At 40.9% G+C, this 23,456-nt stretch overlaps 1 protein-coding gene across 4 annotated transcripts in view; it reads right to left on the bottom strand.

The window, feature by feature from the left end:
- The window catches only part of LOC118366979 (R3H domain-containing protein 1-like), a 78,160-nt gene extending 71,560 nt beyond the window's left edge, over positions 1 to 6,600 (bottom strand). For 3 of the 4 annotated variants that reach the window (XM_052493727.1, XM_035749869.2, XM_035749867.2), the window contains exon 1: positions 6,228 to 6,407. The gene's annotated coding sequence lies outside the window, so the exon portion shown is untranslated. Of the gene's footprint in view, positions 1 to 6,227; positions 6,408 to 6,493 lie in introns of those variants that run through there. The other variant, XM_052493728.1, reaches the window with a different exon arrangement.
- Between the last annotated feature and the right edge of the window lie 16,856 nt (positions 6,601 to 23,456).

Genomic DNA, 23,456 nt, shown 5'->3' with positions numbered 1-23,456 from the left:
CCTATCAAGCTCTGCCAGGTTGGATGGGAAGTGTTGCTGCACAGCTATTTTCAGGTCTCTCCACAGATGTTCGATCAGGATCAAGTCCGAGCTCGGGCTGGGCCACTCAAGGACATTCAGAGACTTGTCTCGAAGCAAATCCGACCTGGTCTTGGCTGTGTGCTTAAGGTCGTTGTCCTATTGGAAGGTGAACCAGTGTCTCATTCTAAGGGCCTGAGTGCTCTGGAGCAGGTTTTCACCAAGGATCTCTCTGTACTTTGCTCTGTTCATCTTTCCCCCGATCCTGACTAGCCCCTACCGCTGAAAAACATCCCCACAGCATGATGCTGCCACCACCATGCTTGACCGTAGGGATGGTGCTAGGTTTCCTCCAGACGTGACGCTTGACATTCAGGCCAAAAAGTTAAATCTTGGTTTTATCAGATCAAAGAATCACGATTCTCATGGTCAGAGTCTTTAGGTGGCGTTTAGCAAACTGAAAGTGGGCTGCACTATTGGTTAGAGCATGTAAGTAAGCATTTCACTGTAAGGTCTACAGCTGAAGTATTCGGCGCAAATGACAAATAAACTTTGATTTGTGCCTTTACTGAGGAGTGGTTTCCATCTGGCCACTCTACCTTAAAGGCCTAATTGGTGGAGTGCTGCAGAGATGGGAGAACCTTCCAGAAGGAAAACTATCTCCAAAGGAACTCTGGAGCTCTGTAAGAGTGACCTTTGTGTTCTTGTTCACCTCGCTGACCAAGGCCCTTCTCCCACGATTGCTCAGTTCGGCCGGGCGGCCAGCTCTAGGAAGATTCATGGTGGTTCCAAGCTTCTTATGGAGGCCACTGTGTTCTTGGGGACCTTCAGTGCTGCAGAAATGTTTTGGCTACCCTTCCCCAGATCTGTGCCTCGACACAATCCTGTCTCAGAGCTTTACAGACAATTCCTTTGACCTCATGGCTTGGTTTTTGCTCTGACATGCACTGTCAACAGTGGGACCTTATATAGACACGGGTGTGCCTTTCCAAATCATGTCCAATCAATTGAATTTACCACAGGTGGACTCCAATAAAGTTGTAGAAACATCTGAAGGATGAGAAATGGAAAGAGGATTCACCGGAGCTCAATTTCAAGTCTCATAGCAAACAGTTCTGAAAACGTATGTAAATTGGGTATTTCTGTTTTATACATTTGCAAAAATGTTTTTTTTTTATGATTTAAATAATCAATCAATTTTAGAACAAAGCTGTAATGTAAAAAATTAGGAAAAAGGGGTCTGAAAACATTCCGAATGCAACATATTTTTCGTAAATATATCTATATATTTTTTAATATATTCTCCTTTATTATTTTCCCCTAACCCTACCACCACTCCCCTAATTGGTGTAAACCAAATGGCAAAAAAAAAACTAAGCTTCTACTTCCAGCTAATACATAATATACACATTTTACAGATAAAGTATATTTTATAATAGTTATCTTTTGTTTGTTTTCAGTTCCATCGTTCAGCTACCCTCACCTCAACCCCCCCGATCAATCTCTGAACACCACCCAGTTTGCCATATATTTTGAGACTGTGCAGTGATGTTTTACAAAAGTTCTGAACCTTTCTAATCTTGTAGTTTCTACAGATTGTAAAATAAAATAAAATATTTCGCTAAGAGTATATTATTATTATTGATCGTCAGCGGCCCAGCGACATCTGGGTTTGGTCGGGGGAGGCTGTCATTGTAAACAAGATTTTGTTTTTAACTGACTTGCTGTGTACTACTCCCTTCACAGAACATCACCAACTGGCCCTAACCAGAATAGGAGTGGGAGGGCCCAATGCACAACTGATTAAGACAACATTGTCTAGTTTGAGAAACAGACGCCTCACATGTCCTCAACTGGCAGCTTCATTAAATAGTACCCGCAAAACACCAGTTGCAACGTCAACAGTGAAGAGGCGACTCCGGGATGCTGACCTAATAGGCAGAGTTCCTCTGTCCAGTATTTGTGTTCTTTTGCCCATCTTATTCTTTTATTTTTATTGGCCAGTCTGAGATCTGGCCTTTTCTTTACAGAGTTCCATGAGAACTTCAGTTTCTTGGCAATTTCTCACAAGGAATGGCCTTCATTTCTCAGAACAAGAATAGACTGACGAGGTTCAGAAGTAAGTTCTTTGTTTCTGGCCATTTTGAGCATGTAATCAAACCCACAAATGCTGATGCTCCAGATACTCAACTAGTCTAAAGGACCGTTTTATTGCTTCTTGTGCTTCTTTAACCAGAACAACAGTTTTCAACTGTGCTAACATATTGCAAACGGGTTTTCTAATGATCAATTAGCCTTTTAAAATGATAGACTTGGATTAGCTAACACAACGTGCCATATGAACACAGGATGGCCGCTAATAATGGGCATCTGATCTGTACGCCTATGTAGACATTCCATTGAAAATCTGCCATTTCCAGCTACAATAGTCATTTACAACATTAACAATGTCTACACTGTATTTCTGATCAATTTGGTGTTATTTTAATGGCCCCAAAAAAATATTTTCTTTCCAAAACAAGGACATGTCTAAGTGACCCCAAACTTTTGAATGGTAGTGTATATTTTAATAACTGAGCATTTTCTAAATTCAAAACGGACAAGGACATTTTATGACTCCTGTTTCCACAAATCGAGGACAAAGACAGTATCACCCAAGCTAAGGTTGTTTCGAAAATGTTCTGTGCTACAGCAAACAGTACCTAACCTGCAACTCCCAGTATAATGGATACCAAAAATGTTGATAAAATTCCATTATCTGGTGTTACAATCTGTAGCTATAGAATTACCAGATACCCTACAGTGTCCAACTCATTCCACGGAGGGTTGAGTGTCTGTGGGTTTTCGCTCCACCCTTGATTGTTGAATTAAGGTCACTAATTAGTAAGGAACTCCCCTCACCTGGTTGTCTAGGTCTTAATTTAAAGGGAAAAAACAAAAACCTGCAGACAATTGGCCCTCCGTGGAATGAGTTTGACTGACACCTCTCCCCAACATTGACCATCACCTACAATTAAAAACTAATACAAAAACGTAATTGTTGAAACAGGTGTTTAGTGCTGGGCTGATACAAAAACCTGCATGCCCACCAGTAGCTATTAGCAGGGTACGTTTTAGGCTGCGAGTCAGCAAGTTGTCAGCCTAAAGAATTCTATTTCCAAAATTGGGGGATCCCCAAAGTAGTTCAACTATATTGTCATTATGCTAGTAGTGACAAAAGTGTATCGAGCTACTGCACATGGATATCCAGTTGGGTGATAGCTAGTTCTCACTAAACTGGCACTTGACAAAAAAACACTTTCCATAAATCCTCTTGGATTACTAAAATTAGAATCTTTAGTTATCCATTTCATAATTGTTATGTATATTGATCAGAATGCATTTTAGATAATTTCCACGACTACCAATACAAAACAATATCATTACCACAATCGTTTTGAAAGTCCCAAAAAGTAAAACAAATACATTTACATTTTGAGTTAAAAAAATAAATGTAAAACAAATATTTTAAAATGTAAAATGTCTTATTACCACAACCTTTTCTGAATCTTGTGTATCATAATTACTAGTGGATACATGTTATTTTTATGTACCCATATTTGGATAAAGAACAAAAAGGCACTATCAGATAAAACAAAAATTAAAAGTTTGGACACCTACTCATTCAAGTTAATTTGTGTAATTTCTTTCTTTCTTAATATGTTTGAGACAATCAGTTGAGGTGTGACAAGGTAGGGGTGGTATTCAGAAGATAGCCCTATTTGGTAAAAGACCAAATCCATATTATGGCGAGAACAACTCAAATAAGAAAAGACATGAATGTCTGTCAATCTGGAAAATTTCCAGAACTTTGAAAGTTTCTTCAAGTGCAGTCGCATAAACCATCAAGCGCTATGATGAACCTTACTCTCATGAGGACCGCCACAGGAAAGGAAGATGCACAGTTACCTCCGCTGCAGAGGATCATTAGAGTTCATTAGAGTTACCAGCCTCAGAAATTGCAGGCCAAATAAATGCTTCACAGTGTTCAAGTAACAGACACGTCAACATCGACTGTTCAGATGATACTGTGTGAATCAGGCCTTCATGGGCAAATTGCTGCAAAGAAACCACTAAAGGACACCAAAATGAAGAAGAGACTTGCTTGGGCCAAGAAACATGAGCAATTGACATTAGACTCGCAGGAAATCTGTCCTTTGGTCTGATAAGTCCAAATGTTTTATTTTTGGTTCCAACCACCGTGTCTTCATGAGACGCAGAGCAGGTGAACGAATGATCTCCGCATATGTGGTTCCTACCGTGAAGCATGGAGATATGATGGTGTGGGTGTGCTTCACTGGTGATACTGTCAGTGATTTATTTAGAATTCAAGGCACACTTAACCAGCATGGATACCACAGCATTCAGCAGCGATATACCATCCCATCTGGTTTGCTCTTACTGGGACTATCATTTATTTTTCAACAGAACAATGATCCAACACACCTCCAGGCTGTGTAAGGGCTATTTGACCAAGAAGGGGAGTGATGAAGTGCTGCATCAGATGACCTGGCCTCCACAATCACCCGACCTCAACCCAATTGAGATGGTCTGGGATGAGTTGGCCACCAGAGTGAAGGAAAAGCAGCCAACAAGTGTTCACCATACGTGGGAACTCCTTCAAGACTGTTGGAAAAGCATTCCAGGTGAAGCTGGTTGAGAGAATATGCCAAGTGTGTAAAGCTATCATCAAACTTTTGACTGATACAGTATATCCATAAAAATGATGCCAGCTGATACATTATTTTGACTGGTTGAGAAGCGCTGCCTGCCTGGTCCTGACACCTTCATTACTATGGGACAGCTAGAGATGGAATTTGAATATTGAAACAATGTTGCAAATGTCAGAGACAGACAGGATGGTTTATTCAAATCTCCTCTGTTGAAAACTAAAATGTTAGTCTAAGAGAAATGTGATAATGTCTTGATGCTTTTTATAGTAGAGATCAAGTTTAGAATGTACCTAAATGTTTAATATCCATCATTTTATGATTATTTAGTTGAATTGCACACCCTCCAGTTTCACTCGAAGTTCAGCATTCAGGATTAGACCCACCAGTTGTATAATGTGCTTTATAAACTGGGTAATTTGAGCCCTGAATTCTGATTGGCTGACAACCGTGGTACATCAGCCCATATGCCATGGGTACGACAAAGCATTTCTTTTCTCTCTAAAATTACGTTAGTAACCAGTTTATAATAGCAATAAGACACCTTGGATGCCAAGGCTAAGGGCTATATCAAGGCAGTCCGCTGTGCATAAAAACAGCCCTTAGCTGTGGTATAAAATGGTCATATACCACACCCCCTTTAATAAACTAGGCATCTTAATCTTCAGAATGATAGTTGCATCATGGTTTTCTACCTCAATTGGTTAATGCCATGATTAAAACTGGTTTCATGAGAATCACCCAGTCAATGTTGCTAGCACCGCAAGCTCTCCGCCAAACATGAAAGTTTAGCTACACTTAGCTATCTTTCAACGCAATACAAAATCCAACCTCACCGGCTAGCTTGCGCGAATCAGTTTCAAAGAGCATATGAACTTGTTAAAAATGAACTTTGCTAGTAACTCGACCAGGTCACATCTACCTCGAATGTTTATTCATATACAGTATTACTGTATGCAACTAGCTGGCTAGTTAACTAACTCGTTAGGCCATTGTGCACTGACACTAGCAAGAAAAATGTGCAAACTGGTGACAAGCTCCCAAACCTAGTCACCTAACGTTACCGCCCCCTTGCCTTAGCGCCACAGAACGCGATTATGGCAGGCCTCACATGGTTAGCGAGCATTTGCTAGCCACATAGCTAGCTAACTACTTCTGTAAAATAATAGTTGAGTTAGCTGACTAAGTTACAAAGGTTAGTTATCCGTTTAACAAAATCCATATGTATGCATACATTTTTTTTAATTTTAAATAACGACTATGCTCGCATGACACGTGCTTACAAAAAAACTTGTCAGGGAGAATCCCTTGTTTTTATTCGTCAGGTTAGCTAGATGGCTATAATTAGCTAGTCTTTCAGCTAGGCCAAAGCTTCGTCAACGTTGCCTTTCTCGCCATTGGAAGCCGTTTAGCTAGCTACGTTGGATGCGCTAATTACATTCATATAATATTCAAGAAAATTGTTAACGTTATATTTATAAACCATTAAATTGTCCTTACCGGCTGCGTTAGGTTGTTAGTTATCGGTGTGTATATTTATGTTTCTATTTCCAGTCAGTCGGCAACATGAGGGGGAGGCAGCGCGTCTGCAACTGACTGACAGATAGGGGGAGGTTGCCTAATCAGGCAGACTATGATACAAATTATTGTTAAAGTCAAACAAAACTCTGCCAGAATGTTGAATAACATTTCATGTGAATGTACCGGTTGGTCTTTCAGCTGGGCAACATTTGAAACAAATCTATCCACAGGAAAGTATTATTTACCCGAGTTTTTAGAGTGCCAGTGGTGCAATTGAAATTTCACCTGGCACATGTGCAAAACCACGTGAACACCTGCAAGACTTCGTTGGTATGCATTCATTGCGTGCATGTGCTTTTCTGTCTTGTACACGTACTTTAGGTCATGAGCAAATACACCTTGATTGGCATACACAGAGACCTATTTTTTTAATCGGTTTAATGGTCCAATGCAACCGTTTTTTTCTCAATATCAAATAATTGTTCGGTGACAATTACGTACCTTGCTGTGATTGTTTTCAATGAAAATGGTCAAAAATACATTTCTCAAGCAAGGATTTTGCTGCGAATGGTCTGAGCAGGGAGGGGGAAACTGAAAACTAGCTGTTATTGGCACAGAGGTTTGGAATTCACTTTTTTATTGGTCTTTAAACTATTTTACCTTATGTGACCATCCCACCAAAAGAGGCTGACATTTCAGGCAGTCTTTTCAAACAGCTCTTACACTATAAGGGCATCATAATTTTCCCAGTATTATTTCAACCTCATAGTCTGGAAATACATATAAAATACAGGAAAGTCACATTTTGACTGCACTGGGCCTTTTAATAATACTGTGCTGTGGATATTTTTGTCTCAGATTTCAACCAGCTGAAGGATCAACCCCATGGAAAATCAACAGAGTACTTTCAAATATAATTGTATTCAACAGTTGTGACAGAAGGCATTGCCACATTTGGGATTTTTGGGATGCAGAGTGGAACAAATGAATGACACTGAATCTTGTCCTATTACTAACTAGCTAGCCACAAGGTGTGGGATGTTTTTTTAAACTATTATAAATTGATGCTGTCATGAGGGAAGTCAATTATTTGAAACTTTTTTGTTGAAAAAGTAACAAGTCAGTTGTTCTCTAGAATCAATGGAGAGGCAGCCATGCTGAAGTCAGATAGTCAATGTAAGGTGAGTGCAGTCAAGAGCAGGCCTGGGAGAAGATGCCAAGAATTAAAACCACCCAGGTAAAAATCTGTGTGTTTCTATAATTTGTTGTTTTTAAATTACAGATAAAATGTAATGTTTTGCATACAGATAATGAAAAGTAGAACGCAGTATTTTGACAGGACAGGTGGTGGCAAGCATTTGGACAATTTGAAAAGAGTACGCATACTTTAATTTCACATTCTTATCACCATCCTTAGATTACTTCCTTTGTGAAACGTGAAAACTTTTGAAAAACATTTTACATCTGTTCTAGCCAGGGCTGTTTTCAGGGTTACAGATAAGACAAGTTTCTTCAAAGTTAGCCTCAGCTGATTCTAATTCCTGTGGGGTTGTAAGTCTGCCCAGGGACACAGTAGGTATCCCAAATGGCACCCTATTCCCTATGCCATAGTTTTGACCAGGGCATTGGTCAAAAGTAAGGTACTAAAGGGTATAGGGTGCCCTTTGGAACAAACAGAGTTGGAGTAAAATCAATTCCCTGGGATGAAACAGTCGCTGCTCTGGTTAGGTCAGTCAGTCAATTGAGAGAGCAACATGGGACACAAGGGCCTGCGTTCCAATGGTCTTATTTTTTCCCTGCTGGCTTCTCAGTGCGTTAGTAAAGATCAGGTTAGCTAAAGCCTAGCAAGGGGTATCGATTTGAGGCTGAGCACTCAAACAATGCCCTTCCTTACAGCAAATGTGTTGATGTCCTCTCTGACTTTACCTTCTGAGCCAATAAAATAATCCAATGTTTTATTGAGTGCCTGGATATTAGTGATCTCCAAATGTACAGTATATTCATGATAAACAAGAGCAAATACATAAATTACCCAGCTTTAGAGCACCACTCATTGCTCTTGCCCGTGACTATTTTCAACCTCAACACCCCCAAACAAAGCAATACACAAACAAGTGAACTTTAAAGCACCTCGTTATGTGCCGAGTACATTATGCTCATATTCAATCAACCAGTTTTTCCACCCCTCTCTCTCCCCCTTTCCATGTACATAGTATCTACATGGAAGTATTCAGACCCCTCTACTTTTTCCACATTTCTAAAATTGAATCAATCGTTTCCCCCCCCCCCCCTCCTCAATCTACACACACACTTCCCCACAAGTTTTTGAATTGTTTGCAAATGTATAAAAAATAAACGGAAATATCACATTTACATACAGTACCAGTCAAAAGTTTGGACACAGCTACTCATTCCATTCTACATTGTAGAATAATGGTCCTTCTGTAGCTCAGTTGGTAGAGCATGGCGCTTGTAACGCCAGGGTAGTGGGTTCGATCCCCGGGACCACCCATACGTAGAATGTATGCACACATGACTGTAAGTCGCTTTGGATAAAAGCGTCTGCTAAATGGCATATATTATTATTATATTATTATTATAATAGAAGGCATCAAAACTATTAAATAACATATATGGAATCATGTAGTAACCAAAAAAAGTGTTCAACAAATCAAAATATAAGTAGCCACCCTTTGCCTTGATGAGGAACTCTGGAGCTTGTCCCCCGATTGCTCCGCTTGGCCGGGCGGCCATCTCTAGGAAGAGTCTTGGTGATTCCAAACTTCTTCCATTTAAGGATGATGGAGGCCACGGTGTTCTTGGGGACCTTCAACGCTGCAAACATTTTTTGGTACGCTTCCCCAGATCTGTGCATCGACAAAAGCCAGTCTTGGCGCTCTACGGACAATTCCTTTTGTACAATTCCCAAACCTCATGGCTTGGTTTTTGCTCTGACTGTCAACCGTGGGACCTTATATAGACTTGGGTGTGCCTTTCCAAATCATGTCCAATCAATTGAATTTACCACAGGTGAACTCCAAGTTGTAGAAACATCTCAAGGATGATCAATGGAAACAGGGGAGGCAGGTAGCCTCGTGATTAGAGTGTTAGGCCAGTAACCGAAAGGTTGCTGGATAAAATCCCCGAGATGACAAGGTAAAAATCTGTCGTTCTGCTCCTGAACAAGGCCGTTAACCCATTGTTCTCTGGTAACCTGTGATTGTAAATAAGAATTTGTTCTTAACTGACCTGCCTAGTTTTTTTTTTAAACAGGATGCATCTGATTTCAAGTCTCATAACGGTCTGAATACTTATGTAAAAAAAGGTATTTCTGTTTTTATTTTTAGTACATTTGTCAACATTTTTTTTTAAATTTTCGCTTTGATGAGTATTTTTTTTAAAGTCCATTTTAGAATAAGGATGTAAGGTAACACAATGTGGAAAAAGGAAGGGATCTGAATATTTTCCATATGCACTGTATCTTTATTTACCTGCATAATATCTCTCTGTTTGTCGCTGTCTGATTTGTTTATGTGGGGAATTGCTTGTAAACCTCCATGGCGTCAATGCAACAGAGAGAATGGCCAGGTTCAGGTAAAGCAAACCCTCTCCCTGTAGCCCCAGACTGATTGATACTTTACAGAAGCCAGTTACTGACGTTCATGTTGCCTACTTCTGTGAAGTGACAGGTTTTCTGATACCCTGTTATCTTTACATAACTGCTGTGTGGGAGGACAGGCAGCGTTCATCAAGAGGAGGGCCAGTGCCACAGCCCTGCATATGCAGCTGAGAAAGGAGAGCTCTGTTTGGAGCTGTTGAGATGTGTAGGCAGGCACCCTCAAACTGGAATCTGGCTTACTGGGGGGAGAACTAAAAATGAAATTATGTAAAACACTCCAATGAACTCATAAGACAAACCGGGAATAGAAATGGACTCTATGACTTTGAATAAACAAAGTGGGGTTTCATTTGCAATCAAAAAGGATATTATGGAGTAGTTATGCATTTTCAATCTTTGCTGTATGGTTCATGAAGAACATTCCTGCCGGTAATATACTGTAGCTTTAGCAAACAATCTTATATTTAGCAGATTTAATTAGCCTGAGAACATTTATGAATTAAGATTATGAATTAAATAATGCTCAACTGGTGAAAAGTGAGACATAGCTAAGGCCTATAAAGATGCCATTTTAAATATTGTCTAATGTTGACATTAATATCAGTAAATATCAATTTAAATTTTCCCTTTGAAAGATAAGCTACTATTGTAATTAACCAACCAACAGAGGACAGGATCAGAATTACAATTAAGGAATTGTTGCCTCAATGCAAGATAGCTGAAGGTTGTATTCTACATTGGCCATTCAGTGAGAAATCCCTTTAGTGGCCAGAACAATACAGTCCTCAACAAGACGTGACAGCTTTTGGCTTATCTCCCTGCCCCATGTTGATGGCTGTGCTGGCTGGCTTTACAGCTGCAGACCAATAGACTGACTCCCCAGGTGCATGCGGAGGTTATTTCCCCCTGATCCTCCACTGACAGTGCAAATCCACAGATGTGTCCCAAATGGCACCCCATTCACTATATAGTGCACTACTTTTGACTCGGGCTCTATGGGCCCTGCTCAAAGTTGTGCACTACATTGGGAATAGGGTGCCATTTGAAACGCACTCTATGTCGAGGCAGCAGGCAGTGTCCCTCGGATCCCACAACAAAACCAGACAGAGCGGATTTCGGATGCTCCATCTCCTTAAATATGGCTGCTCCCTGGGGGGTTTTGTGTCACATTTTTCAGGGTTTTTACTGTGGATAGAGTGTAACCCTCCTCACCACTCTCCGACCTGGTTATTAATCTGTAAATTGATCGCAAACCCTCTTTCCCTGGGAGGTGTTTGCCGCTGTCTCCCTGGTTTAAATTGGGAGGGGGGGGGGGTATAGGCTTTAGCCCTGCTCTTATTTAGCCCAACTTTAGCCTGGTATAATGGAGCAATCTGCTCCCCTCTGAATATCCACCACCAACCCCCAGTTGGGCTCTTGCCATAGTATTCATTGCTGTATTGGCTCCCTGAGACTACACTTTACTGGCCAGTTGACCCTGCCTCGTTCATATTTATCCCAGTGTTGATGGGCTCCTATATCATCCCGTATTGCCTGAGTGGTTTCGATTTTATTTTTCTCCAGGGCAGTTAGACCTTAACTTAAAGGTTTTTTTTCTTCCGAATTCAGGAAAATAAGGTGTTTCATTGAAGTATTGAGATTGCATTTATGCTGCGGTTGATGATCCATTTAGTCTGAATGATGCCTGCACATTTGTGTGGGTTTGCTGAGGTTTTGTTGCTCATGCTAATCGGCATCACTCCTGCACATTTTAATCATCATTATTGGAACTAGTTGTATGATGGGTTGTATCTGAAAACACACATGGCAAACCATGTTAAAAGGATTTGCTAGAAAAATGCATCAGATGATGATGCCAAGCTGTGTTGGGCCTTTGGGAAAGTCAGATCTGAACAGTGCGTGAGTCATACTATATGAAGAAAAAGAGCAACAGCCTAGCATTTAAGGAGAGGAAAAAACATCCAGAAAATGTTTTATAATTGTAAGATTGTTTTTTTGAAGACCCCCCATAGGCAAGGAAGAGTTTGAGGAAGAAGGTGGCTCTGCTTTGTGGTGAGTGAGTGAGTGTGTGTAAGGGAGTTGAGCGGTGGTGTGTGTGTATGAGCTCCACTTCAAGCTCCGTTCTGACTCACCCCAGTGGGTGAGGGCCAGGAGAACATAGGACACCCACGCCCTCAGCCCACACTCCCCACAGCTCAGCGCTCTACTGCTACTGCCCTGGAAGCTGAAGAACACAGAGGGAGGGGGAGGACAGAGATGAAGAAAAGAAGAAATACATATCTCCTTTTAAACTATTAATAGTCCAGTCATCAATGTTATGTATGTTTTCCTTCGGATGCTGTGGGGAACATAGGTGCGTGGGTAAAGTACCAGACCTAAACTGTAGATTATTAGTGGACACTGACTGAAAGGAGCGGTCTTTGAAATAAACATCAGGGTCTGAAATAGACAACGGTGTCCTGGCCATGAAAAAAACTTTGGCTGATGGTCTTTCTTCCTGTTATATCATACACCTGAAGGAAAAGTTCTAAGAAAAGAACGTTGTGGCTTGCAAGTGACCTCCACCCTTAGTCTGCTCGCTTTGCTGGTTCTTCTGCATTGTAATCTGAGGCACAACAGTCAAACAGATGAGATCCACCTTTGTGATTTGCGATCTGTGTTTTGAAACTTGCTGGTTGTCACTATACTCATCCCTCTGACAGATTACAATCTCAGCCCCAACTGGATGCAATTCAACTGTGTGGAGAAGCTGTGCCAGGGAATTGGAAATGACATTTTCAGTAATATTGCCTAACCCCAGCCAGCTTTCATCCTACCAGCACACCAGGAACACAAGTGGATGTTGGCTTTCATGTGGCATAGATTTTTCTTTTCCAGAGATAGGCCTATAGCAAACCAGCTTCCCAGGGGGTCTGCATTGGAAGGCAATTACAGGAGGGAGAGAAGTCCCCAATACTGTGTTATTTGGCCTTTTACCCTACTGTAGGCTACCTGAATGAGACTATAGTTTCTTGTCCCAGGCACAAAGGCAAAGAGGCACACACTCGTTTCTAATTCTTCCAACAAACAAGACCGACAGTAGCTACATGTTTCAGACACCTTTCTCCACTCCAACAAATATTAACCAGCACAATCAAAGCTCGTAATAAGACCACTGTAACAAACATGACATGAGGCGTCATTGAACCTGAAAGGCACAAGGAAGTGGAGGTAATGCACAGCTGTGTTCACAGTAAAGATAAAGTTACATTTGTGAAGGCCAATCAGGTGGAAATTGAGGCGCGGCAGGTGGCAATTATGGATGAGCGTGCAAATGCAACATTTTGTTTAGCTCCTCACACCACAAGGTAATGAAATGCACACTGAATGCAAATTGGTGCACGCTGCATTCACAAAATCATCTGTGGTTAGTGTGGTAATGCATGCAGATCACATACCCGGTAGGGGATGCAAGGGAAGGGGAGGGAGGGAGGGTCAGTAACAATTAAGGTAGATAATTAACCCATGTCGCAAGCTGGAGTTGCCGTGGCATTGATGGCTATCTTTGTTACGAGAGCTAATGGATTGTAACGTTTCACGTTAAGACATCAAGACGGCCCCTCATCATATATCAGACAAAAATGTGTGCGTGATGAATTGTGTGTTTATCTTATTTCCCCTGTCCTTGTTCCCTGTCAGGCCTGTCACAGCGGTGCACCAAATCCTATGTAAAAGGCTAATAAAGAAGCAAAGACTGGCACCAGGGGCGGACCACAGTTGATGCTGGTGCCACTTTTCATTTAGCATCATTACTCAGCAGCCAACTACTAAAGCACTCTGTCTCTTACAGAGCTCTGTATCGGAAGGAATAAGAGATACAGTTTAAAGCCATAAATACACCACAGGAATTCATCATGCATCTTCCCTTCTTCAATAGGGCATGAATCATGATAAAACAAACAGAACCAAGAGCATATACAGAAACTGATTTGTATCATCTGACCAAGGAATACTGCAGAAGAAAATCTGAAAATATATAATATGAAATATGACATTTTGGACCTGAAAAGAAGCTGGGGAATTAATTATAACCCTTTAATAAATTCTCTACTGAGGAGAGGAGGCACGATTATCTTGTATAGTTCAATTATGTCATTGTCACCAGATGGGATCCTCTGTCGTCCTTTAGGGGCTGCTTGTGCTCCAGGCCCTTGTGGATTTGGAAGATAACATTTAGGAGTTCTGCATGTTGCTGTCAGGCAACCTTCACCTAGGATGCCGTGCTGTTTGGAGCGTGAGCCCCTGAGTAGACACAGATGATTAATGCTCGGCGAGGCAGCAGGCCCCTGCATGAGTCTTATCCATTGTGTGTGGAGACAGGCCAAGAGGGAGCCCCAGCAATTAAAAAAAGGACACCACTGGCTATGATGATATTACTCAAATAGCTTCAACTAACTTCAAATAAACCCCAGTGTCTGCGATAGATAACTACTCTGATTAGGCCTTTCTTATTCACCAAATCAGCACTAATGCCAGTTGTGTTTTCGGCTTTGTTTATAAAGGCGACACAATTCAGTAGTCTTTTAAATAATCAGATCACCTCTGAAAAGATCTGATGTGATTGGTCAAAAGACCAATTAGTGGGAAAAAAGATCAGAATTGGGCTGACTGTCTAAACGCAGTCTTAGAGACACAATTGGTGGATAAGAGGATAATAAAATAGACCATCGTTATAACCTAGACAACAGAAGTCAACAACACCATCAGCATCGATTTGCACAGCTCTGCCAGATACATAATTGCAGCGCTGTAAGGGGGAAAATATAGGGCTAGGAGCAAATAATGATGAAAATGATCATCTATAGTTTGCAGAGAGCTTTTCATGAACGGCAAAGTGTTGATTTTAATTTGATACCCCCGGCCTCAAACTGTTGGAGCCAAGCATCACATTATACATCCATCCGCAGATGGTTCTTTGATGAGCAATCAGGTCAGATATTTCAATTGACGCACGTATCTCATGGTGTATTCAAAGTGTTAATTGTTACACTGAAGAGGAAGTGATAATTAAGAGATCTCTTGCTTTTCTTAATGGTGTCAGGATGCAACCGAGAGAGGAGGGGAAAAGGGATGGGGGTGTTTCAAAGAAAACACAATTCTTATCATCAATCATTTGTTTGGAGATGAGTTGAGAACATGCCCAGCAGCTCACTGTTATGTCGGTCTCTGACTGCTGTTTTGGAGTTTGTGTTTGGTAGAGGCATTGTCAGAAGGTTGGCTGGACCTTTCTTAAAGCTGCAATATGCCACTTTTTTGTCGAGCTGACCAAAGTCACATAGAAATGTGAGTTATAGATATGTAATTCTCATTGAAAGCAAGTCTAAGAAACGGTAGATATGTTCTATGTGCGCTATTTCTATGCTCCCGTTCTTAAGTTTTGTTCTTGAGTCTTTTACTTTTGATTTTGTACACCAGCTTCAAATAGACAAATACAATACTTTTGGTTATGGAAAATATGTTTCACATAGATGGTACAATGATTCTCTACACTATACTTGTTTGTTTTGTCACAAACTAAAATCAAGCGAACTATTCGAATTTTAGCAACCAGGAAATGGCAGAGCGATTTCTACATATTGCATCTAGATCACTTCACTTCTCCCTTTTTGTTTCCAAGCTTTTCTGCAGAAGCTTCCAACATATCTCACTTCTCCATAAAAATAAGGGGCACCAAACCCCCTCACAGGGTTGGTTAACTCTTGAGGTCCCTGGTCTCTCTACTACCAACCTAGGTAAATCAGCCTTCAGTTGTAATGCCCCTCCCACCCCATCCCTGGTGCCAATAGGGCAGTTTAGAACACTGATGAGGGATGAATTCAAATCAAAAGTATATTTGTCACATGCACCAAATACAACAGGTGTAGTAGACCTTAGTGAAATGCTTACTTACAAGTCCTTAACCAACAATGCAGTTAAGAAAAATACCCCACAATAGTTTTTTATAAATGTTGTTGTTTTTATTTATATTTTTTTATTTGAATAATTCACTGAGGTTTGCAAGTGTTGGTTGATTGTAGTGCATTATTAGGGTTTTGGTTGATTGTGGTGCTTTATTAGGGTTGTTGAGATGTTGTGTGCCTGTATCTGCTGTATCCTGTAGTTAATACAGTTCTTTCTGTTTTATTGATGTATTTAATAATCATGTTGTGAGTTGTTTGTAATCAGGGCACCATCAGGGCACCATTGTTTTGAGGCTGGATTTGGTAATAAACTGTAACGTCTGCTTCCAACTCACACTCTCAAACACATAGATCCCCTGAACGCAGCTCACTCTCCAGATCCCAATCACCTGAATTCTGATCTACTGTTCACATAGTGTGTGTAAATGACATACAGCTATTTAGTTCAGTTCTATGCACCCTATCATTGTGAGGTATTGTTTGTTTTGATACACATTTCTATTCGGTGTGCTGGTTTTCCCGTATTAGTCCCCGTGTATCATAGTTTGGCCTGCCTCACTAACGACACCTTTTTGCCTATTCCCTGCCTGTACTTTTGCCTATTGGATTTCCTGTTATAAACCTCTTGCCTAATCTCCTGGAGTACGTTACTAGTCTTTTCTCTGCCTGTACTGTTGCCTTTTTGGACCCCCCGTGTATGACCTTCTGCCTGCCCCTGGACCCAGTTACCTGCCTCCTCCTGTGGTCCTTTACAAATATACACCTGCTGTGCCCTGTGCTTGAAACCAGCTCTCTGTCTTCCATCGTATTCATTACAGAAACTTGTCGTTTTCTCATTAAGTTCCTATGGATTATAGTCAAATTGCATGCCTGCCTCATACAGGCCGGTATTTCTGAGTTAATTTAGTTGTTACGTCCCACACTGTTTCCCTGACTGAATACGTTTCAATTGTTAGAATATGTTGAAAATGAAGCAAGAAATTCTGTCTAATTTAGACTTAAAGACACGTCCTCAGCTGTCAACTTTTGTAGCTGGTCAATTTATATCAGTTTCTGCAGTCTTTAATGATGAGCAAGTGTCCGTGGAGTTGGCTGTCATATGTTAATAATCATTCCTTCACAGGCCCACATTCTGTAGTTGTCCTGCTGTCGTTTGTTTGATTAATTTCGGAGGCGTCGCTCGCCTCTGAGGAAACAATAGAAGCACCGCATCCAGAAATAGTTTAACGCAACCCAGGCCTAATCTGTTCGCAATCCAAACTGATTAATCCTCATTTGACAGGTTGCCGTATTCTCTTTAATTAAGTAAAATCATTCATTAATATTCGCTCACCATCAGAGTGTGAGTCTCATGAACGTGGACGTGTTCAGCTGTCAGCGGTGTCTTCTTCCATTACCTCATAAAGATCCCTGAAAAGTACAGCGTCTTGGAAGTTTAAGTGCCATCATGGATATATTGTGTCGACAATACAGCTCCTGCTCCTCCTAACTTTCTTCTTCTTGCAATTTATTGCTTATTGCTTTTCAAAGATTTTGTTCTGACGTTTGGCTTGAAACACTGCCTGGAGACAAGGTGTTCTCTTTCTTGCCTCTATTGTGTATTTTGTCAATCCCACCACATTGTAGAGGACAAATCATTTGAGAAGACATTTGATTTTGTTCTCATACACTGACTATCAATATACATCTGAAGGGTGGTGGTGGAAGGACCCATCTCTTGGAAAATTGTCCTGGGACTCTGTGAGGAATGGTAAACCCAACTCGCTTGAACTTATCCTTTTCAGAAAAAAACAGTACTGTATCGAATTCCACAGGAGCGGGAAAGCATAAAGAATCAGAAAGAAACAGTTTCCAAGGGACAGAGTAAAAAATTGTCATGTTAGTTTTAAGTAAAGATCAAGAACAAGTGATTCTCGTTAATGAGTATCTGAAATGTCGGGAGATTGGCAGAGGGTACGCGAGCAAGGTGACATTTATTCTCTCCTACTTAATAGCTCTAGTAACAGAGCCATCCTTGACTCCTGTCTCCTCCTCTCTGTCATTTAATTAACCTTTGCGCAGATTAAAATGTTATCCGGTGTTATCTGAAAGCAGAGGGTGCAAAGAACAGCTTCTTGCTGAGTTTTAAGCCTATATGAAGTGAGATGTTCGGTTCGCCGCAATCTATTCCCTGCACACTAGGGATACTAGGTATAATATGTGCTTTGATATTCGGAGGAATTATCATTGGGCGATGAAAAGGAGAGTGAACAGGTTGGCTGGTCTGTCTCTTCAGAAGCCAGCTGATTGGCATGGCAGCCCTGTGACAAATCACTGGGGCTAGATTAAACAACTCAGCTTCTGATCGTAAGGCCACTCACTGCCTGTTGTTTCTCTCCTGCTCCCATCGCGTGGTCTATGCAACACTGGCACATCTGAATGGGCCAATTGTCATCATAATGTGTGGGAAGAAAGTCCCACAGGATAAGAGGAAAATCAATGCAACAATGCTTGGTTGTCATGCTGTGCAATACACATTCAAATCCGAAACTGATGTAGGTTTATTAAAAGTACTACACAAATGTACTAATATGCATGAGGATGTTCTGATGAAAATGACTTGCTTCTGAAAGACCTCATACAGTGATTTCTCATATGTCGTAATGAAGAAGCGTAGTCAAAGCAGTTAGGTACTATCAAACCCGAACTATATTATGTTTAATCATTCAGGAATTCATACTGTTTTCTGAAAAGATCCATCGACATAATTCATGTTTTGTAATTGAACCTTTATTTAACTAGGCAAGTCAGTTAAGAACAAATTCTTATTTTACAATGACGGCCTACCACGGCCAAACCCTCCCCTAACCCGGACAATCCTGGGCCAATTGTGTGCCGCCCTATGGGGCTCCCGATCACGGCCGGTTGTGATACAGATCGATCCAGGGTCTGTAGTGACGCCTCTATCACTGAGATGCAGGGCTTTAGAACGCTGCGCAACTCGGGAGCCTCCAAATGACAAGCTGATAAGGTGACAAGTTATCCAGCCAATTTGCAAACTTACAAGAAATCCATTTATTACTGTGTCAAACGCATTTGTTACACATCTGTAATACAATACCAATATCGGCTCGTATGTCCGAAAGATTTTCGATACTGAAGGGTGTAACAAACCCTCATCCAACTGATTTTTTTTATTAGAACATTTAATTTTTCTACCATGTTTATCACCCATGAGAGAGGATGGCAGAGGCTACGGTAGAGATGATTCAGCTACAGGATTCACAGGCCTATAAAGTGGGTTTATTGTGATTTGTGTAGCTCCACATCTACTGATATCATGATTGCCAGGATGTGCCTGGGAATAGACAGACCAGGTGGATGTGTCGGAAGCAATTTAGGCTAGTGAAACCATACAGCTACGGTAACTGCTTGCATTGTACTAACCATAATTGGCAATAAGGTGAGGGCTGATACCGCACCATCTCTTGTACCTCATCATTGTCCTTCCCTGCGACTGATGGCTATAAGCTATAAGCTTGGGTTGTCAGGGAGCAAAAACAGAATCGGCTCTGAAACCGCTGACACTCAGGTTTATAAAAGATTGATGTGATGCCTCCCAGCCTTGCACACTTTCTGTGTTGTTTGTCGGCAAGGAAACAACCAGGTACAATCCCCATGTGATATCTGGCATGCTGAATGTTTTATGACTCCGGAGTGCATCGGGACAGAGGTGCTGCGACGTTTGGCTACTTCAGGAAATTGTCTTGTGTTGTCCCATGGGACGAAAAGGGAATCATGAAAGAGATGCCAGAAAAAGACAAGAGACAGCAGCCACTTCTGTGTTTCTTCTGTTTCTCAATTTCTGTGACACAAAAGCTTGCTTGCACATTGACTCTGTACCACCTGTATGTAGCCTTGTTATTGTTATTTGTGTTAATTTTTTACTTTAGTTTAACTCTATTTCTTGAACTGCATTGTTGGTTAAGGGCTCATAAGTAAGCATTTCATGGTAAGGTCTACCTACACCTGTTGTATTCGGCGCATTAAACAAATACAATTGGATTTGAACAACAGTAGCCTACTGTCTCACACTTATTCATTTAAGATGTTAACAATTGGACCCTGCTAACAATGAATGATTCATAACTATAACAAATGTTTCTATACATTGACATAACCAATTCATATAGTTCATGACAGGCATATAACAGAAATAATTGTCATAATGTTTCATTCAAAAGTGGGAAAATGCTGTTGGGAAGTTATTTTGTCAAGTTTTGGTGGACTGTCTGTCCTGAAATAGCAAAGAACAGTAAATGAGACAAGTTTCTTTGTTCACGAGAGGATGAATTTGTGTTGCTAAAGAAAGATTCTCACAAATTAATGAGTTCTTGTTGTTCTGGCAGTAAACCCTCCCTGAGAATTCCAGCAGCACCAGTTTAGGTGGACCTGTGTTGCTGCCATGGTAACATTGAGAATACATCTCTGATGTTGCCTCTCAGGCAGTATGCATGCATGTTATTTATATTGTATGTCTCCATACCTTATGTTAAACTATTAACCTCTTCCAAGAACAGGATGTTTTTCTCCTTCAAGAGAAAATAAAAACATTAAAACATGTCAATTACACACAATGAGATTTTAAAGAACCCCCACTGTGCATCGCACGCTACCTACATATGTGCGAAGAAATTATCTTAATCATTGGAAGTAAATTCAACATTTTATTGACTCAATTTAGTTTGGACAGAAATATGTGTCTCTCTTTGTTACGTCACCAGAAGACTAACTCTCTACTTAAGGTTGTGTATAGAGAGCTTTACTCATACTAAGTGTTCTTGATGCGAAAATGTGAATAATCTTTGCTTATTTAAAATAGTCACAAGCTACCCTGTTAGTCTCTTCATCAGGATATATTGTGCATCCAAGATTGTCATCGTTGTGTTCCTTTTGATTATTAACTTTAATACCCATCTTTTTTTCTAATCATTTGATGTTTGAGTTGACTTCTGACGAGCTGTCACATTTTGAAACAAACATAGCAACCATAATTAATAACAAGCAAGAGTCTGTCAAAGACACCATTCACAGTGTTGATTTTCTCACATTTATTGGTTATGCTTCTTGTTACACGCTTTTTTTTCATAATTAACAGCGCATACGTTATAGCTTTAATTACAACAACAAAAAAGGCACATACACAACAACAACATCTAAAGTATAATGTTACTTGATTGCCATAAGCTGTGCTATGGTGTGTGGGATACTTCTTGAGTTCTCATTCGGGAACATTCACAATCAAATGGTCATGTACAAATTAAAACAATCTCACACCTTAAAAGTGTTCACAGACTGTTTCAATGAACTCCCACACTAAGCTGAAGTGAGAAGAACAGCTCTGAGAATAGCTCCGGCTTTGTCAGCCTTATGTCTGACTTTATTTCCAAACTTTTATATTTTATGAGCACATATATTCCTTTAACCTTTACCCTCCTACTGCAATGTCACAATCTAGAGGTGTTCATGGGCTTTTACAGTATGATAAAAAAAAAAAATGCAATGTACTTACGGTAATGTACGGTTTTCAAAATAATTTTTAAATGTTGCATGGTAGGATCCTATAGGACCAAAACAAGCCATTTTGTGACCAACTTTTTATTTAGTTTAGTCATTTTTTCAGAAGGGGGGGGGGGTTACAGGTACGTGTGAACTGAGTAGACAAAACATTAGGAACACATTCCTAATATTGAGTTGCACCCCCTTTTGTCCTCAAAGCAGCCTCAAGTCAACGTGGTGTGTAGTCTACAAGGTGTCGAAAGAGTGCTGGCCTATGTTGATGCCAATGCTTCCCACAGTTGTGTCAAGTTGGCTAGTTGTCCTTTGGGTGGTGGACCATTATTGATACACACGGGAAACTGGTTGTCGAACATCTCATTCCAAAATCATGGGCATTAATATGGAATTGGTACCCCCTTTGCTGCCTTCTGGGAAGGCTTTCCACTAGATGTTGGAACATTGCTGCAAGGACTTGGTTCCGTTCAGCCACGAGCATTAGTGTGGTCAGGCACTGATATTGGGCAATTAGACCTGGCTTGCAGTCGGCATTCCAATTCATCTCAAAGGTGTTCGATAGAGTTGAGGTCAGGGCTCTGTGCAGGCCAGTCAAGTTCTTCCACACCGATCTCGACAAATCATTTCTGTATGGACCTCACTTTGTACACAGGGGCATTATGCTGAAACAGGAAATGGCCTTCCCCAAACTTTTGCCACAAAGTTGGAAGCACAGAATCATCTATAATGTCATTGTAAGCTATAGCATTAAGATTTCCCTTAACTGGAACAAAGGGGCCTGAACCATGAAAAACAGCTCCAGGCCATTATTACTCTTCCACCAAACTTTACATTTGACACTATGTATTGGGGCAGGTAGCGATCTCCTTGCATCCACCAAACCCAGATGGTGAAGCATTATTCATCACTCCAGAGAATGTGTTTCCACTTATTCAGAGTCTAATGGGGGCAAGCTTCACACCACTCTAGCCGACGCTTGGCAGTGTGCTTTGTGATCTTATGCTTGTGTGCGGCTGCTTGGCCATGGAAACCCATTTCATTAAGCTCCCGATGAACAGTTCTTGTGCTGACGTTGCTTCCAGAGGCAGTTTGGAACTCAGTAGTGAGTGTTGCAACCAGAGGACAGATGATTTTTACGAGCTACACGCTTCAGCACTCAGCGTTCACGTTCTGTGAGCTTGTGTGGTCTACCACTTTGCGGCTGAGCCGTTGTTGCACTTAAACGTTTGCACTTCACAATAACAGCACTTATAGTTGACCTGGGCAGCTATAGCAGGGCAGAAATTTGACGAACTGACTCGTTGGAAAGGTGGCATCCTTTGACGGTGCCTCATTGAAAGTCACTGAGTTCTTCATTAACGCCATTCTACTACAAATGTTTGCATGGCTGTGTGCTCGATTTTATACACCTGTCAGCAATGGGTGTGGCTGAAATAGCCAAATCCACTAATTTGAAAGGATGTCCACATACTTTTGTAAATATAGTATATCTCTGACTATCACCCCACTTATAGATGTTGGAGTTTCTAATAGAGCTGTAATACTAGTGACAGGCAGTGGGTATGTGTGGTGATGCTGGGATCCTTTGATGAGTGCAATCAGGTCTCTCTGTTCAGCACGTGGGCAACACAAAAGTAGCATCTCAGTAATTGCTAGTTATTAAAGCTGATAATCAGCCCCGGTGTGCAATGAAGTATAATGACCATCGTTGATGGACCCATCTCTGAGGATGTGAAAAGCCCTCATGCATACGTACAGTATGGGGGTGAAAACATAGGGAGTGCGGTCGTGTGAGAATTAAACTTAAAACAGTTTCTCAGAACCACAACGACTTGTGATCGACTGTCATTTACTCACCAAATGGGGACTTCAGTGGGGTCTTCAGAGATGGAGTACCGCATTAGGGAAATTACCTCTTTACCTTGTTATTCCAAATTATATTCCATATAGAAATTCTAGTGCTGTAAGACATACAGTGCCTTTGGAAAGTATTCAGATCTTGACTTTTTCCACATTTAGAAATGTTTGCAAATTAATAAAATACAAATAACTGAAATATCACATTTGCATAAGTTGTCAGACCCTTTACTCAGTACA

Source organism: Oncorhynchus keta, chromosome 34 (genome assembly GCF_023373465.1).
Source record: "Oncorhynchus keta strain PuntledgeMale-10-30-2019 chromosome 34, Oket_V2, whole genome shotgun sequence".
Taxonomy (NCBI): domain Eukaryota; kingdom Metazoa; phylum Chordata; class Actinopteri; order Salmoniformes; family Salmonidae; genus Oncorhynchus; species Oncorhynchus keta.
This window is presented reverse-complemented; position numbering and strand designations above follow the sequence as displayed.